The sequence below is a fragment of the Poromitra crassiceps genome (genome assembly GCF_964638095.1).
Source record: "Poromitra crassiceps genome assembly, chromosome: 7".
In the NCBI taxonomy this organism is placed as follows: domain Eukaryota; kingdom Metazoa; phylum Chordata; class Actinopteri; order Beryciformes; family Melamphaidae; genus Poromitra; species Poromitra crassiceps.
Window position 1 is genome coordinate 32,545,448 of NC_139628.1, and position 18,907 is coordinate 32,564,354.

Below are 18,907 nucleotides of genomic sequence, written 5' to 3' on the forward strand. Positions count from 1 at the left end.
CAAATGCATGCATTTTTTCAGGTTTGCCAGCTGGTAGATATATCTATGTCAACGAACCAAAGACCTGGACCGAAGCTCAGCGCTACTGCAGGCAGCACCACACAGACCTGGCCAGTGTGAGGAACCAGACTGAGAACCAGGAGATCAAAACAGTGGTACCAGCTGACACCGAGGGTTGGATCGGTCTGTTCAAAGAGTCCTGGGGGTGGTGGTCAGGAGGGAGCGACTCCTCATTCAGATACTGGCAGAATGGACAACCAAACAATGGAGCTTCCCAAGAGAACTGTGCTGTCAGTGAGATTGGCAATCATGGCAAGTGGTGGGACAGGAGGTGTGAGGACAAATATGATTTCATTTGCTACAACGGTGAGTAATCAAAGTCACTAATCAAAGTAACATTTATTGTGTGGCATTATATTTGTTTTTTAAGTTGATAAAAGTAAACTTGTTATGAATAATATCAAGTATCTATCTATCTATCTATCTACTGTATCTATCGATATTTCTATCTATATCTATCTATCTATCTATCTATCTATCTATCTATCTATCTATCTATCTATCTATCTATCTATCTATTATGTGTTAAAGGTGCAGAGAAGAAGCATGTGTTCAAAATAAAGGTGACGTCAGCAGACTCCACACTCGACCTGAATGATCCTGCTGTGATGGAGGCCATCTTGAAGCAGGTTAGTCTCTAATAAATTGCTTTTGTCACTTACAGGCTTTTAACTGTCGCCGAATGCGCCGAGGGCCGCAACACGGCCAGCGAGCCTGCCAGCACAGCCTGCGTGCTGTGCCTGCCTGCTGTGCAGACTGTGACCGTGTTTGTTCTGTGTTACTGTGTCTGTTACATCTATGTTGGTACAAGCACTTTTGCCCAAGACAAATTTCCCTCCTGGGACAATAAAGTTTATCTCATCTCATCTCATGTTTTCCGCTTTACCAATACATGGGATCTGTACAGTAGACTATCTATAGAGTACATGAGTCCGGAAGTAACACCTTGGTTCATCAGGGTTAAAGTGAATGGGGGTTTTAGAATGGGGATTTTGGTGAAATGCATGAACATGTCTCTGCTTAACAAAAGTTTATTTGTCTTTAGCAGGATAATCTTCACAAACGAGGACCACTTTTAAGACTTTTGAAGCGTAAATGTGTGTTCTTCTTTAAAGCAATTTTCAGAAAACGTTTGGAGATAGGCTATATAAAATAAGATAAAAATATATAGAAAACAAATCTCTCGGCAGAATTAATCTCAGGTTCCGTGCTCTGTTTTCAGGTGCGCAAGACAAGTGGAAAACTATCTTAGAACTAATCTCAAATTTGTCTTTTTCACTTCCCACCAAAATTCACCTATTCTGTGTCTAAAAGGCAGGAAGCAACACAGGTGCAAGCAGAACATTATTGAGGGTTTCCAACTTCCAATCCATTTGGTGATCCAGTGCCGGGGCCCTCATTAATGTTTTGCTTGCACCTGTGTTACTTCCTGCCTTTTAGACACAAAATGGGTGAATTGGTGGGAAGTGAAAAAGGCTATTGGCTAAAGAATGTAAGAAACGCAGATATTAAGAGGAATATCGAACATTTAAAGCATTCTGGGAACTTGAGTTTTACTTTGTTTCGAACTCAAGCTCTCACTCTAGTGCCAGACATTTTAGAAGACGATTCAGTCTGGAAGCAAATGCTATTACTGTTTTCATAGCACATATGAGCATCAGTAACCTTAAGCATTGAGAAGTTGGCTTGTGAGCATGTGGAGGCTCACCAGTTTGAAAAACCAGTAAAACAAACCTTTTGTTGTTCAGATGGAGAAGAAGATGAAAGAGAAGGGGATCAAAGACGTCAAACTTCGATGGAGAAAGAAGCCTGACAGAAAAGTCTTCCACAAAGAATTGTGAAAATAGAAGAATGCTGTTTTGGGTTGATTTATTAGTTTAAATCTAACTGGTAATAATTATTACAAACATGACCAGTTTGCCTGTTTCGTTTGATGATTTTTTCATTATGTCTCTATAGTGTAGTGCAGGGCTGGGCAACTGGCTGCCCGTGGGCCGCATGCGGCCCCCGACCTCACTCAGTGTGGCCCCTGGGTCAATTTTATTTTTATTTTTCTTACAAGGTGGACGTTTTTGTTTAGGTAGGTTGGACCACGAAAATCTGTGTTTTTATTTTACTGTACAACCCAGAACATGGCGCTAATGGCGTTAACATTGTCCATCCACATACTGTTTAACCTTAGCATTTGAGCTAACGCTATTGTAACAAACTATATCCAGGATGCACATTGCACATGCAACATTATTAATCTGATTAATATCACATATTTGGGTGATGTACCCCATCAAATTGATGTAGCGGGCTGTTTTAAAGCTAGGGCAAAGTTTCTGGTGTCATCTGAATGGAAGAATTACTCAATTTGAATATGAAAAATATAAATGTTGGTAGGCTATAATAAACTTTGATTAGCAGTCCTTTTCATCAAATTAGTAGCTATAATTGGGAGTGATGGTGTTACAGTAGGCTACTGGGGGAAGTGCACGGTCACAATCTGGCCCTCTGGTAGTGAGGATCTTTCTTTGTGGCGCTCTCTATCATCAAAGTTGACCATCCCTGGTGTAGTGGATGGAAACAGCGTGGCTTCTGCGTATGGTGTGAACGACAGCTAAGAGACTATGGATTATAGAGACAGCACATTCCAGGCTCTGGCAATGAATGGGTTTCTTCCGGTCTCCTAAATGGCACCTTGTGATTGGCTATCTCTCCATGTTATGAAACTTCATTAGCCTTTTTCACTTCCCACCCAATTCACCCATTTTGTGTCTAAAAGGCAGGAAGTAACACAGGTGCAAGCAAAACATTAATGAGGGTTTCCAACTTCCAATCCATTTGGTGATCCAGTGCTGGGACCCTCATTACTGTTTTGCTTGCACCTGTGTTACTTCCTGGATCTTAGAGACAAAATGGGCGATTTGGGTGGGAAGTGAAAAAGGCTAATTGGCACCTAAGTCTGCTAAGGGGGCGTGTCTGTGGCAAAACAGATACAGGAAGTGACTGGAAATTGCAGTGTCTCTATAATCCATCTTCTCTGGCTGTGTATCTAGGTTTTATATACTGGGCTGTATTCTCCAGAAATCATTCTGTTTAGAGGTGTGCTGACTGTCAAAGATGAGACGTAAATAAAACACTTACATAACTGAGATGTTCACTAATTGTACATAATTGGTTGTATCGTTTGTCAAAGCACTGTGGTTCTGAGCTTTGCACTCCTTACTATCTGTTCCTGTTAATGTTGATAATATAGAAATCTAAGCTCATTGTACAGTTGCCACCATTGCAAATCACTCTGGATAACAGCTTTGAATAGAGAGACAAATACCTGGAGGGGACAGTTTGTCCTTCTCATGTCCCCTCATGTCAACAGAGTGGCAGACAGGACTTTGAGAGTGAATAAACACAGGAGAAGAAGAAAAAACAATCTGTGTATCAGTGTTGTATGTTGCTCCATAGAGAAGTGTGTGTGTGTGTGTGTGTGTGTGTGTGTGTGTGTGTGTGTGTGTGTGTGTGTGTGTGTGTGTGTGTGTGTGTGTGTGTGTGTGTGTGTGTGTGTGTGTGTGTGTGTGTGTGTGTGTGTGTGTGTGTGTGTGCGTGCCTGTGTGTGTGTGTGTGTGCATCATGTTGACCTCATCATGCCAGTGTCTGTGTCCCCATTTGCCTCATGCAAACGATAAGGAAAGTTCAGAGCTTCACTAACCTGGAGAGTCACCTTGTGGCATCAAGGTACATTTAAGGTACAATTTAATGCTCCTTCCTTCTTCTTCTTCTTTTTTTACACCTCTACATTCAAGTGTCACAGTAATATTAGTTGCATCTTTTTTCAAAACACTGGTTCTGACGTTTCCACTCTTCCACTCATCTGTTCCTGTTAATGTTGATAATGTAGAAATCTAAGCTCATTCTACAGTTCATCAATGTAAAAAACAAACTAACATCTCAGCTGTATAACGTCAAATTGACCAAAAAAGAAATGTTGGAGGTTGGTTATTTGGGTTGCTAGTGAAGAGAATTTGGAGTAAACCATTTTCATCCAGGGGAAAGGGATGAAGGATGAAAGAGACATGTGATCCTGTCAGACCCCCCCAGATGAAATGAAATCAGAGTTGGTCTACATTGTGTCTCCACGTAGCCTATCAACAAGTTGGAAGCCATTTGTGTTTGTGTTGGTGACCACCTGACAGTTTCTGTGTGTCTCCATTTGCCTCATGCAAACGATAAGGAAAGTTCTGCATTTTACTAAACAGGAAAGATCACCTTGTGGTGGCACCAAGGTTTAATACCAGGGTTTGTGTGTTGAATATCTTTCAAGTGGAATAAAATAAATAACTTGTACCTTATTAAGCTACTGGTATTATTATTCTTTCTCTGACCCTTCTAGTCCTTACTGTTTGCTGCTTGTAATGTTGATGAAGTTGATTTCTTTTCTTTTTTTGCAGGCGTTCATATCTGGAGGAAACCCCAGGGGAGCACGGGGAGAACATGCAAACTCCACACAGAAAGGCCCTTTTGATGACCCCACCTGGGCCATAGTCACTGAGGACATGGGGATGGGGACACACCCTCAGCCCCAATAGCGTCCCAGGTGGGAATCGAACCCAGGACCTTCTTGCTGTGAGGAGACAGCGCTACCACTGTGCCACCATGCCCCCAACAGTTGATACAGTTGCATTAATTGCAAGGTCATCATCTACATATTCAGGTTTTTCATTTCATTCAGGATATGGGCTTCTCCTCAAAGATGTAATTTACGAGGGGGACACAGGTGTCATGTCCCCTGCACCTTTTCAGAAGGCAGTATTGGACCCCTGCACTTTCTTCAACTCGAGGCCGACATTGCTGTGTTTCAGCTAGAGGCTGTTGCAGGTCCCTTTTCAAAGCTGGAGTGAGGATACTGCTATCATGTGAAACTAGAAGACCTAAGTCATCCATTAGTACTAACCATGTCACCACCATGTCATGCTAGATTGTCAGGAAGGATAACGCTCCAAATATAGGCAACATTTGGGCAAGGGGAAAAGCTGGAATGGTCATTTTCAAAGGGCTCCCTTGACCTCTGACCTCAATATATCTGAACGAGAATGTGTTCTATGGGTACCCATAATGAGTTTCCCCTTTACAGACGTGCCCACTTTATGCTAATCCCATGCAGTTTTTGGCAAAAAACCATGCAGTTTTTTGCATGTAGTATACATGTACGAAAGTCTATTCATTTAAGGTTGAAGATTGAAGATTCACTTCAATAGGCATAGTGAGTAATCATATTACAAATGAGGAATATGACTTTAAAAAATCCTTCCCTGCTGATTTCCTCAGTTGCCTTTTTATACCCACTCGATACATTCAAGTGTCACAGGAATATTTGGTTGAATCTTTTATCAAGGCACTGTGGGTCTGACCTTTGCACTCCTTACTATCTGTTGATTTGAATGTTCATCATGTAGAACTCTAAGCTCATTCTACACTTGCAACCATTGAAAATCACTCTGGATAACAGTTTTGAGAAGATTAATTCATTTATTAATTTATAAGGCATAATGACGAAGATAGATTAATAGATTTGGCCAGTAAAGTTAAGAGGTTATCAACAACTAAGGTCTTGAAAAGTTTTTGTTCATGTAAAAATAAATTATATCAGTGGTCTTCAACAGAGGCCTGGCCCGGTTGTTGTGTATGTTGTACTGGGCCCACCAAACTGGATTTGAAGGTACGTACTGCGTAGCAGCCTTCAAATATTTGGCCTTCAAATCTAGTAGTTTAGATCAAATTGCTGTTATGTTGTTTTATGTGTGGAAGCAGTGGTAGTAAGTGTGCTGACCTGGGACCAACCTGCCTGTTCAGCCATAGTGAGGTTAAGTTAAGTTATCCTTGATTTATCCCAATGGGGAAATTAATCCTCTGCATTTGACCCATCCTCTACTAGCAACCTTCCTAGAACTAGAAGCAGTTCATATGGTTGTGGGACTTGACCAGTTGTCCTAGACTGCTATGTGAGGTGTGCTTGATGGACCTATTTACAAGCGTATAAAAGACAGACAGAACACAACAGTCTTCAGTTACTTAAAGCAAGGGTTCCCAAACTTTTCAGCAATGAACTTGGCAAGCAGGCCTTTATGTTCTCTGCCCCTGCAGCCTGGAACCAAGCAGGCCTTTATGTTCTCTGCCCCTGCAGCCTGGAACCAAGCAGGCCTTTATGTTCTCTGCCCCTGCAGCCTGGAACCAAGCAGGCCTTTATGTTCTCTGCCCCTGCAGCCTGGAACCAAGCAGGCCTTTATGTTCTCTGCCCCTGCAGCCTGGAACCACTTGCAGACAGACTTGCAGCTAGCTGAGCTGATCCCCATTAGCACATTTTAAAATATAGGAAAGGGCTTAGAGGCAGATTCAATTGGAGGTTGTGAGTGCTTCCGTAGCTAGGCCCGTTTTCCTCCCGTCTCTCCTTTAGTCATAGTGATAGTCATGTCTTTGTTTTATATGTGCTCTTAATGTTTGCTTTCATACATGTTGTTATACATGTTTTGCTTTTGTGTTTTAATGTTTCCTTATGTGCTGCTTTGCGTTTCTGTCTGTCTTTTTGGCTTTTGATTCTGTGATCTGTTTGCAACTGTATGCTTTGACATATGTGCTTTTAATATTTGATTGTCTGTCTGGTTGAAACTGTATTGCTGCTATCTTGGCCAGGGCTCCCTCGAAAAAGAGATCTTGTCATCTCAATAGGACTCACCTGGTTAAATAACGGTTTAATAAAAAAAATAAAAATAATAACAAATGTATATTATGATTTGTTGTGTGGCCATCTTGGCTATTGTAAATATTATATAGTATCTTGTAAGCCCATATGGGCTGGGCACCTTAAGGTGCATGACACTCAAATAAAAATATCAATCAATTAATCAATCAATCAATCAATCAATCAAATAAAGGCTGAATCATGACTACATAACTGTGCCTCCTGTTGCTCCTCTACTGAACTTCCCCCCAAGTATCAAGTTTATTCACCATTTACATTAGATGTTGATGTTAATGAGAGTGTGCACACTTCCATTTGACCTGAAATCAACAATGATGACAGATGACAGTCTTGGTGACATTTAGATCAAAATGGTTGTCAGTGCACAACTCTATCAGCTCCTTCACCTCCTTCCTATAGGAGGATTCATCATTATTCTAAGGAACTTTCTTTTCACGTAAATGTCAGTATTATCCAGAACACTACAACATATTTGAATGTTATTTCCAAAGTTATGTAGTTATATAAGACTGTAAAAGCTTGGCTTCCAGGACTTATTTGAATAGTCTTAAAGTCTCAAAGGGAAGGGCAGAGAGCAGGTGACCTGTTGACAGGAGATGAGATGGTCAATACTTTGCATGTCAGAGGGATTAAAACGTGCTTTAAAGAGGATGTGAGCAGCACACCTGAGGTTATTTTAAAGGAGGTCTGGTTACTATGTTTTGGTTACTATGTTTTTCCAAATAATATTTTGTGATCGGCAGGAAAGATAAAGACAACAATTAGAGAGTTTGACAATGGCATCAGTCTCCAGTCCACTATATCCAGGTAAGACATATGTCTGACAAAGTTTGGACTTTAAGACAACCTTTATCCTCAGAAAAGCATACGGAAATGGCTATTGATTTTTGATAGGATGAATGCACTTGTGTAAATCTTAGGTTGCCCATTGCATCCCTTTGCTCATAATTGTTTTATATTGAAATTGTAATTCAATATTTCTTAATCCAACATAGAAAGTAGTCTGGGTGGACATTTATGATCCCACGAAGGTGCCCCTGAACATTTATTAAATTAATTGAAGCGTGTACAGTAATTATAAATGTCAACCACCTTAATTCCCAGGTAAGAAAATATTTTTGTTGACTGGAGAAACTGTGTCAAGTCTTACCATTCAACAGTATGTCACTGTTACATTGTAACACATGTTCAACAATTCGCCAACATCAACCCAATGGCCGCAATTATGGAGGCAACAAATACCATCTGAACTTGTGTGTCTTCAGATTAAAAGTCATGGATGGATGGATGGATGGATGAGGCTTGTGAAGGTTACATAGCAAGTCAAAGTGAGAAGGAATGACTATTATTTCAATTTAGAGCTGGCCGATTTGATCAAATAATTACAATGTATGGTCTAAGAAGATGTGTAAAAAAAGAAAATTTAGTTAACCTGCGCAAATCCACAGTATATTTTTCTTTGAGTGTGCGACTTTAATTTTTTCTGTGTATTTGCGCAGGTTAACTAAATTTTCTTTATATATATATATATACACACACACACATACATACATACATATATACATACTGTACATACATACATATATGTATATATATATATATATACAGTATATAATATGTATTTCTATGCTGCATTATTTCTAAAAATGTCTTTGATTTTCTTTTCGCTCAGTCTCAGTTATTAGATGGACGATGCTGTTAATTCTGCAGCTCTCAGGTCAGTGTGTGTGTGTGTGTGTGTGTGTGTGTGTGTGTGTGTGTGTGTGTGTGTGTGTGAGAGAGAGAGAGAGAGAGAGAGAGAGAGAGAGAGAGGAGGAGACTAGAGAGGAAGAAAGAAGTCGCAAAGTGAGCGCATGATTGAGAGTGTGTGTGTGTGTGTGTGTGTGTCCGTGCGTGCGTGCGTAGTGTGGTGTTGTGTCTGTGTGTGTGTGGTGGGGGTGTCCTGTAACGATATCACAAAAGTGAAATATAGAAATTAATTTGCAATTAGGTTTTGCTGACCATCGTAGTCATCTGCAGCATCTGTGTTATTATAAGCAATGACCATCAGGTAATGCTTAATGTGTCTTTAGTCACAGGTCTCTGCTCAGGTCTTTATCATCAGTACCACTTTGTTCATGAGAAAAAGAGCTGGGATGAAGCCCAAAGCTACTGCAGAGAGAAGTTCACTGACCTGGCCACCATCGACCACATGGACGACATGAAGAGGCTGATTGATTCTGCAGGCAGTGGTTATGATGGAGACGTCTGGATCGGCCTGTATGACAAACCAGACAGCTGGAGGTGGTCTCTGTCAGATAAGAGCATCTATGGAGAGGGAGGAGCTGTGTTCACAAACTGGAAGAGTGGTGAACCTAATACCTGGCATGGCATTGAGTTATGTGGTGTTATGTGGAATGGGGGGTGGAATGATGATAATGGCAAATCAAAGTATTGTTTTGTCTGCTACCATGATGACACAAATACCCATGGTAAGTCCCCGAATAGAACAGCTCATATTTCAAGTATTTTTTCAAATACAGTATATAAGGAGATCCGTTTGCAAATACCAATGGTGAGTCCCATAAATAGAACCTACATTTTCTTATTTCAAGTACACGTTTTAAGTATGTTTCATACTTATCTTGAGTTCCTGTTCCAGCATGATTAAATTGTATTTAATTTCACATAATTGCCATCCATGCACATTTATAATATGTCATTTTCAACTTTTTTCCTTTTTTATTTCTTTCCTTTGAACTTTGTTTGATCATATTTGTATGTGCAAATTAACTAAACAAATACATGCATTATTTCAGGTTTGCCAGCTGGTAGATATATCTATGTCAGCGAACCAAAGACCTGGACCGAAGCTCAGAGCTACTGCAGGCAGCACCACACAGACCTGGCCAGTGTGAGGAACCAGACTGAGAACCAGGAGATCCAAACAGTGGTACCAGCTCACACAAATGTTTGGATCGGTCTGTTCAGAGAGTCCTGGAGGTGGTGGTCAGGAGGGAACGACTCCTCATTCAGATACTGGCAGAATGGACAACCAGGAAATGAGCTCTCCCAAGAGAACTGTGCTGTCAGTGAGATTGGCAATCATGGCAAGTGGTCTGACAAGAAGTGTGAGGACAAATATGATTTCATTTGCTACAATCGTGAGTTATTACCATCACTAATCAAAGTAACATTGATCATGTGGCATTATATTTGTTTTTGAAGTTGATAAAAGTAAACTTGTTATTAATAATATCAAGTATGTATCTATCTATCTATCTATCTATCTATCTATCTATCTATCTATCTATCTATCTATCTATCTATCTATCTATCTATCCTGTGTTAAAGTGGCAGAGAAGAAGAAGAAGCAGGTGTTCAAAATAAAGGTGACATCAGCAGACTCCACACTCGACCTGAATGATCCTGCTGTGATGGAGGCCATCTTGAAACAGGTTAGTCTCTAATAAATTGCCTTTGTCACTTACAGGCTTTTAACTGTCGCCGAATGCACCGAGGGGCGCGTCGAGGCCAGCGAGCCTGCCGGCACAGCAACACACACAGCAACTCCTCGAAAATGTGACTCGACGCATATGGCACGAACAGCGCGAGTATAATAATGTAGATTGGGAGATAACAGGAGAGAGTGAAAGCTATTACCAAGAATATGCAGTACATTCTCTTCCTGGACTAACCTGTAGTCATTGAAATCCTAGTGAAATCACACAATTGTACTCATTTTGCTGGGGACTCCCCTGCGACCCCTCGTCAAGCTGACGTTCGAATATACAGGACTAGTTGCTGCTGGCAAGGCTCCAAGTCGAGGCGGCCATATAAGTATGTTTTCCACTTTACCAATATGGGATCTGTACTGTATAGTGCAGGCAGTGGCGCCGGAACGAGTTTGCAATAAGGGGGACACAATTTTTTTTTTTTTTTTTTTTTTTTTTTTTTTTTAATGTTTTCTTCCCCCTTGTGGGCGCCGTTTTTTCGGCGCCCACAAGGGGGCCGACGAAAAATTGACGTTTTTATGGACGTTTGGATGATTTTTAGCCATATTTAGATGAATATCTCATTTTAACACATTCACTGCCAGCCGTTTTTTTTTTACTGTAGGTAGCTTCTGCCAGAGGGTTTTTTTGAGGATTCTGGCTCATCTTTCAAGACCCGAGGATTCTTTTCTGCTAAGATTTTGTGAACACAAAATATCTCAAAAGAACTAATAGAATGTGTGCTTTCTCTGTCTAAAAGAGTTAGTTTGTAGAGTTAGTAGTTATGTAGGCATTAGCACTTGAATACAGCATGGTTTCAGCGTCTGAAAATTTAAGCTGAGATAAATAGCTTTTTGTGAAATTCGATAGAACAGTCACTTTAACCATTCATTTTTGGCATCAGTAAGACGTCAGACATCTAAACAATAGTTTTGAACAGTAATTTCCTCCATAACAGCAGGAAACACCCCTCTCCTTCAAACTCCTCCCTCCGTGTGTGTTCTTCTTGGCTGCAGCGGGCGTGTCACAAGCTCGTTTCTGCTGCTGCTGTAACCTCGCGTCACCAGGCTCACTGCTTCTGCTGCTGCTGCCTGTCTGCTGGCGGCCGCTGGGCAAGTCTGGATGGGCTCGCTCGTTTCTTGTGGTTTCGGTTGAGAGCTTTGATGAAGCTTTTGCGATTCTGGTCTTATTTATGCTGCGTGTTTCAAAGTGTGTTCCACCCGTAATCTATTATGCAAATTTGCAATCCCGCACCGCCAGCAATCAGCGCGAAAACGAAAGCGTTTTCGCCAATCCATTTTCATGAGAATGGCTTCCTCACACTGCTTTTTGCTTGCCTTCCTCTACTCTGGAGAGCACTGTCGCCACTTAGTGGGTCGGTGGAATGGGTTGTACACGTTCGGTGGCTCCAATATTTATATAAGAGATGTAAAAGGGTTAGATGCACATCCCACGGTCAAAAAAAAAATATTCTTTTTTTTGACGTATTAACACGTCATTGGCAGTCAACCGTTGGATTTTTTTTGACGTATTAACACGTCATTGGCAGTGAACGTGTTAAATTAACATTAGGATTATACTGTAGTGATGTAATTATTCAGTATTTTTCCTTTTCTCACTCACTTGGTGACCTGCTCTCCCTTTAGGTCATTTTATAATTACACTACAACAGACAGCAACACAGGCAGAAACACTGAACTTATTATTATTATTATTATTATCACTTCGAAACACAGTGCAAAACTTGTCATCTCAACACAAAAATAAAATAACAATAACCGTATACGATTATAGCAGCAGCCAATGACAGTGAGTGCAGTACAGAGTCCAGGTCTGTCTGTCTCTCAGGTGTAATAATCCCACAATGATCACGGCTTTAACAAGTGTCACAGGCTGTGTAAACAGTGTAAAGTGGGCTCTCTGTAACTTGATCCCTGGGTCTGTCTGTCTCAGGTGTAATAATCCCACAATGATCACGGCTTTAACAAGCATCACAGGCTGTGTAAACAGTGTAAAGTGGGCTCTAAGCGTCAGGGGCAGTTGCCCCCTCAGATTAATTTTTTTTTTTTTTTTAGGGGGACCAAATTTTAAGGGGGACAAAATGTCCCCATGTCCCCCTTGTTCCGGCGCCAGTGAGTGTAGGCCTACATGAGTCCGGAAGTAGCACTTCGGTTCATCAGGGTTAAAGTGAATGGGGTTTTAGAATGGGGATTTTGGTGAAATGAACAAGACTCTACTTAAACAAAAGTTTATTTGTGTTTAACAGGATAATCTTCACAAACGAGGACCACTTTTATGACTTTATATATATATGTATGTATATATATATATATATATATATATATATAGATAGATCATATATATATAGCCTATAGATCAAAATCAAAATAAAACAAATCTCTCTGCAGAATTAATCTCAGGTTCCGTGCTCTGTTTTCAGGTGCGCAAGACAAGTGCAAAACTAGCTTAGAATGAACCTAAAATTTGCCTTTTTCACTTCCCACCAAAATTCACCCATTTTGTGTCTAAAAGGCAGGAAGTAACACAGGTGCTAGCAGAACATTATTGAGGGTTTCCAACTTCCAATCCATTTCGTGATCTAGTGCCGGGGCCCTTGTTAATGTTTTGCTTGCAACTGTGTTACTTCCTGCCTTTTAGACACAAAATGGGTGAATTGGGTGGGAAGTGAAAAAGGCTAATTGCTAAAGAATGTAAGAAACGCAGATATTAAGAGGAATATCGAACATTTAAAGCATTCTGGGAACTTGAGTTTTACTTTGTTTCAAACTCAAGCTCTCACTCTAGTGCCAGACATTTTAGAAGACGATTCAGTCTGGAAGCAAATTACTGTTTTCATAGCACATATGAGCATCAGTAACCTTAAGCATTGAGAAGTTGGCTTGTGAGCATGTGGAGGGTCACCAGTTTGAAAAACCAGTAAAACAAACCTTTTGTTGTTCAGATGGAGAAGAAGATGAAAGAGAAGGGGATCAAAGACGTCCAACTTCGATGGAGAAAGAAGCCTGACAGAAAAGTCTTCCACAAAGAATTGTGAAAATAGAAGAATGCTGTTTTGGGTTGATTTATTAGTTTAAATCTAACTGGTAATAATTATTGCAAACATGACCAGTTTGCCTGTTCCGTTTGATGATTTTGTCTCTGTTTGGAAACAAACATTAAGATAAACACATTTTCTAAATTAATTTAAATACCCAAATGATTTTGCTTTGTTTCTTTTTTGTTTTGTTTAAACAACCTTTAATTTAATTTAAAATATAGTTTATTAAAAAGCCAAATTAAATGAGTTGTAAATACTGTCAAAACATTGCTCGAAATGGCTCAATTTAAAACTCACTTGGAAGCCAAAAATCTTATCCAGTGGCAGAGGAGGTAAAATATCATTGTGAAGCTGTATCTATAGGTTTATTGGGGTTTTTTTTGTCCAAAAATCTGTTTAGAGGTGTGCTGACTGTGAAAGATGAGACATGATGAGTAAAAAAAACACGTTATATGGCATTCATTGTACTTCAATCATGAGAGACTAGTAAGAATGTTCAATAAACTTTACACATATAAATAGCAACATGGTCTATTTACACCCGGGTGCAAATAACATCTGCTGTGAATTTAGTAGCCTAAAAGTACTCTTTCATCAATGTGATCCTATCAAAAACAAACAGAAATGCATCTGATTTCATTTATCCACTGATGTCATTCATGCACAAATGACATCACTGTTCCACACCTGAACTCAAATCAACTCTCAATAACTGTCAAAATGAATGAATGCCTGCAAAACTGTTTACAGTTTTCTGATAAACTACTGATGTTGTAATGATACAAAGCTGGTTGAAAATCGCTGGAGTGTTACTTTAAGTCCCATTGAAGACAATTGCAAGAATTAATTTGACATCTCGGACCCTGCCCCCCCCCCCCCCCCCCCCCGATGAAATTGGTCTACATCATGTTGACCTCATCATGCCAGTGGCTGAGTCCCTATTTGCATCATGCAAACGATATTGGAAAGTTCAGAGCTTCACTAACCTGGAAAGTCGCCTTGAGGTGGCATCTAGGTAAATTTAATAACCCTTCTTTTTTACCCCTATACATTCAAGTGTCACAGGAATATTGTTTGCATATTTTTCAAAGCACTGGTTCTGAGCTTTGCACCCATCTGTTCCTGTTAATGTTGATCATGTAGAAATCTAAGCTCATTCTACAGTTGCAACCACTGTCAATCACAAACTAACATCTCAGCTGTATAACATCAATCGGGTCATGGGTGGTCTCTTCATATAATGTTGAAAGAAATTATATTAGTGACTTAAATCCAGTTTTATCCTATTATACATTCAAGTGTCACATGAATATTTGGTTGCATCTTTTGTCAAATAACTGTGGTTCTGAACTTTGCACTCGTTATTATCTGTTACTTTTAATGTTGATGATATAGAAATGGAGCTTACAGTTGCAACCATTGTAAATCACAAAGTAACATCTGAGCGTCATAACATCAAAATGACAAAGAAATTTTGGAGGTTGGTTATTTGGGTTGCTAGTGAAGAGAATTTGAAGTAAAATATTTTCATCCAGGGGAAAGGGATGAAGGATGAAAGAGACAGGTGATCCTGTCAGACCCCCCCCTTCCCCCCCCTGTTCCAGATTAAATGAAATCAGAGTTGGTCTACATGTGTCTCCACCACGTATCGCCAACTTAAATGATACTTTTCCAAAAATTGTTGGTAGCCATTTGTGTTTGTGTTGGTGACCACCTGACAGTTTCTGTGTGTCTCCATTTGCCTCATGCAAACGACAAGGAAAGTTCTGCATTTTACTAAACAGGAAAGATCACCTTGTGGTGGCATCAAGGTTTGATACCAGCGTTTGTGTGTTGAATATCTTTCAAGTGCAATAATTAAAATCAAGTGTCACATGAATATTTGGTTTTATTCCACCAATTTTTGTATTTCAAAATGTATTTTAGACTAACTCAGTAATATAACTTATTACAAATAGGATTTCAGTAATATTATACTTTGTCAAGTAACACAAGTTACAAATTTACTTACTTTTTTTTCATCAAAGCACATATTTAAATAAAGATGCAATAATTTCCTAATCAAATTGTGTGTTTTTATGCAAACAACCACTATAGATGACAATAACAAAGGAAAAGGTTAACATTTAGAATTTTGGACGGTTTACACTGACTTCAAGATGATTAAAGTTATTTTTCGGGATGGTTCCGGGGCGGCAATGTCATTCTGCTACTGCTGTTATTTTGGTGAAAGTAATGCAAAAGTAGTGTAATAAGTAAGAAGTTACTCTACACAGTCAGTAATGTTGTAAAGTAACATATTACTTGCAAATGAGAGTAACTAGTAATATGCAGTATATTACATTTTGAAAGTAACTTGCCCAACACTGTTAATACGCAATCATAATTTTGACAAACATTATTTACAAAGCAAATCTGATGAAGCAATATTATTATAGGCCATGCTTAATTACATTGCTGTAATGTTGCTTATCTGTGGAAGCAGTGGTAAGAGCGCTGATCTGGGACCAGCCTGCCTGTTCAGCCATAGTGAGGTTCATATGGTTCTGGGACTCAACCAGTTTTCCTAGACTGCTATAGATCATGTGAGATGTGTGTGATGGACCTAAGCTCATTAAAGACAGACAGTCACAGGCACAACAGTCTTCTTCAGTTGTTTAAAGGCAGAATCATGACTGCAGTACGGTGCCACAGTTGCTTGCTCCACTACTGAATTCCCCCCCGCCCATAATTTCAATGTCAGTATTATCCAGAAAATGACAACATATTTGAATATAATTTTGAAATGTATTGTCAAAGGAGCTAAATTTTAAATTTGAGTTATGTACGGTTGTAAAAGCTTGGCTTCTTCTTATTTGACTACTCTTACAGTCTCAAAGGGAAGGTCAAGTGACCAGCCAGGTGACTGATGGTTGCCAGGCAGGGGCAGACTGGGACTGGAGCCCTGGAGTTGTAGATGAATTTGGCCCCTATCGTTGCATCGGCGCTGTTTCTAGGCCGAGCGCCTGGCGCAGCGCAAATCAGTGGGCGTGGACCAGCGCACTTGATATCTTGGTCTTGGCGCTAGACGCAGCCTCAACCATTACAACCACGCCTTTTAAGCGTAAAATTATGCACCGTCAGTTCATTGGATAAGTGCAATAAACGAATCGCATGCTTGCCTTTTAAGCTCCATTCCAGTGGTCCAGCAAAACCAGACGAAACCCAAGCCTCTGATCCCCCCCCCCCCCCCCACCTCCCTTCATCCCGTCTGTCTCCATATATCGGCTATTATTCCATATTATGATGCTTCTCAAACCAATATAACTGCAGTTTAAATACTGCAAGCATGTAAAAACGCTACACTATAGCAAGATCAAAGTGAAAATAATGTTCTAAACGCATCGGATAGAAAAAAATATAGCCGGCTGGATGTCATGAGATTAGATGAAATTTGGCCAGAATGATATCGTTTTCTCTCTTCTCCCCTACTGCACGATGCAACATCCTCTGAATGACACCTATCACTTTTACTGGATCTGATTACTTTATTCTATTTTATTTAGCCTACTGGATTTTATTATTGAGTATTTGTATTTTATTTGGCCTATGCTTTATTTGGCCTATCCCCAGGTCCCGGTGGAGGGGAGGGGGAGTGGATGGGAGGAGAGCCCTCGCCCTCCGACTCAGTGGTTTCCACTGCTGTAAATAAAATAATTGTATGAGCACTCAATCTGTTTGTCAGTCAGCTCCACTGCTGCACGACCCGCCTGCACGACCACCAGCGCCTCATAGCGCACCAGCGCGGCTCCGCTCCCCGGATCTCCTGCGTGATGCCTGGCGTCCTGTGAGGAGGAGAGGACGGCCCCGTGCAGGGAGAGGAGAGAGGACGCCCCTATTAAATTAATCTTTTGCTTTGTCATTGTTTTTCATATTTTATTTAGAATTGTAGCCTAATTAAATATCCCCCTCTCTCTTTCTCATTCTTTCTTGCACTTAATGTAGGCTACACGGCACCTCGGACAGCTCCGCTGCCACAGACGGGGGAAACATTTGGAAATAATTCTAACTACTCTGCTTTGCAAACAGAAAATATAAATACAACAGACAATTCTGTAATGAATAGCTGTAATGAGAGTGGGGTTTGAAGAAGCGCTACACAAATGTTTATCCAGTTTCTTTCTCTCTTTCTTTCTCTCTCCCTTTCTCTCACATTAAACGATATACATGCCTATAATGTCAATTATCTGAATGAAATAATAATACATATTAATTAGGAATATTAGTAATATTAGAAGCCTAGCTAATTTCGGGGGGGGGGGGGGGGGGGGGGTAATAAAACGTTGAGCTATATTAATACAAAGTTAATATTGCTAATCAAAATGTTCCAAAACGATTTTTTTATAGATCAAATATGTGTAGTTAGACAGCTATCCCATTTGAAAAAGATCTGACAGATATAACTCTGCTGCTGTCTGGATGCTGCACATAAATGGGGATTATTATGATAGCCTAAACTAAATAAATGAAACTGTGCATTGCAGCTTCACCCAAAGCCTGAGAAGGGTTGCCACTGCATGCTGTAATCTTCCAATCTTATATTCTATTGTGTTCTAAACTATTTTTTTCTATATATTCTATTCTCCATTCACTATCCTGTCCCCGGCACTGAATAGGCCTGCTTTTCAAAAGCGCAAGGCGCTAAATTTAGCCAGCTCGGAAGATATCAGTAGGCCGGTATTTAGTGCCGACACGCCCACTTTGGCCCATTCTGGGACTGCGCCACGCCCATTCGGCCTAAAGCGCATTTGGCAGCGTAAAGCCATATTGATATTGTCCCAAAACAGGCGCAAGGCACGTTTTTTTGCGTTTAAGGCCCGTTTTAGTGCCGAAGGCCTGTGGGAGAATAGGGGCCGAAGAGGCCTTTTTCCAAGCGTGTGAAGGGTGCCAGGCCAGCCGCCAGGATCGTGGCGGCTTCGCACGCTTTGCCCGCCTCTTCAGTTTGTATAGGCACATCACCACTGCACTGAATCCCGTGTTTCCCACAGGATTTGAAGAGATTGTGGTGAGTGGACCTCACACCCACTAGGGGGGTTCAGGGGGGGCTGTGCCCCCCCCCCCCCCCCCCCCCCCCCCCCGAAAGAAAAATTTGCACGTTTTAAATAAAAATACATCAATCTGGTGCACTTTGAGAGTAAAATGGAAGATCTATGAAGAACTACACACATGACATTAATATCCTCTTTACTATGCTGTGGCTTTCCCCAACAGCAGAACAGCGTAACAGTCTGGCACAGCTGCTAAATCAGAGGTGCCCAAATTCTTTCGTATGAAGGGCCAAAAATTAATCTGGATGGAGGGCAGTGAGCCAAAAATAAACGTTACGTGAAATTACATTAGACTATTATTTTGAAATGGACATCATCATGAAAGTATGTACTTGTATCGATTTGCTGGCAACACAGCAATTTTTACGAGACACAGCATTTTTACGAGACACATTCACTCTTAAGGGTACACACAATAACGAAGATTTTGTGTTCCAGCATCATTTTACAATCAACTTCTTTGTATATATTTAGCCTACTACTCCCA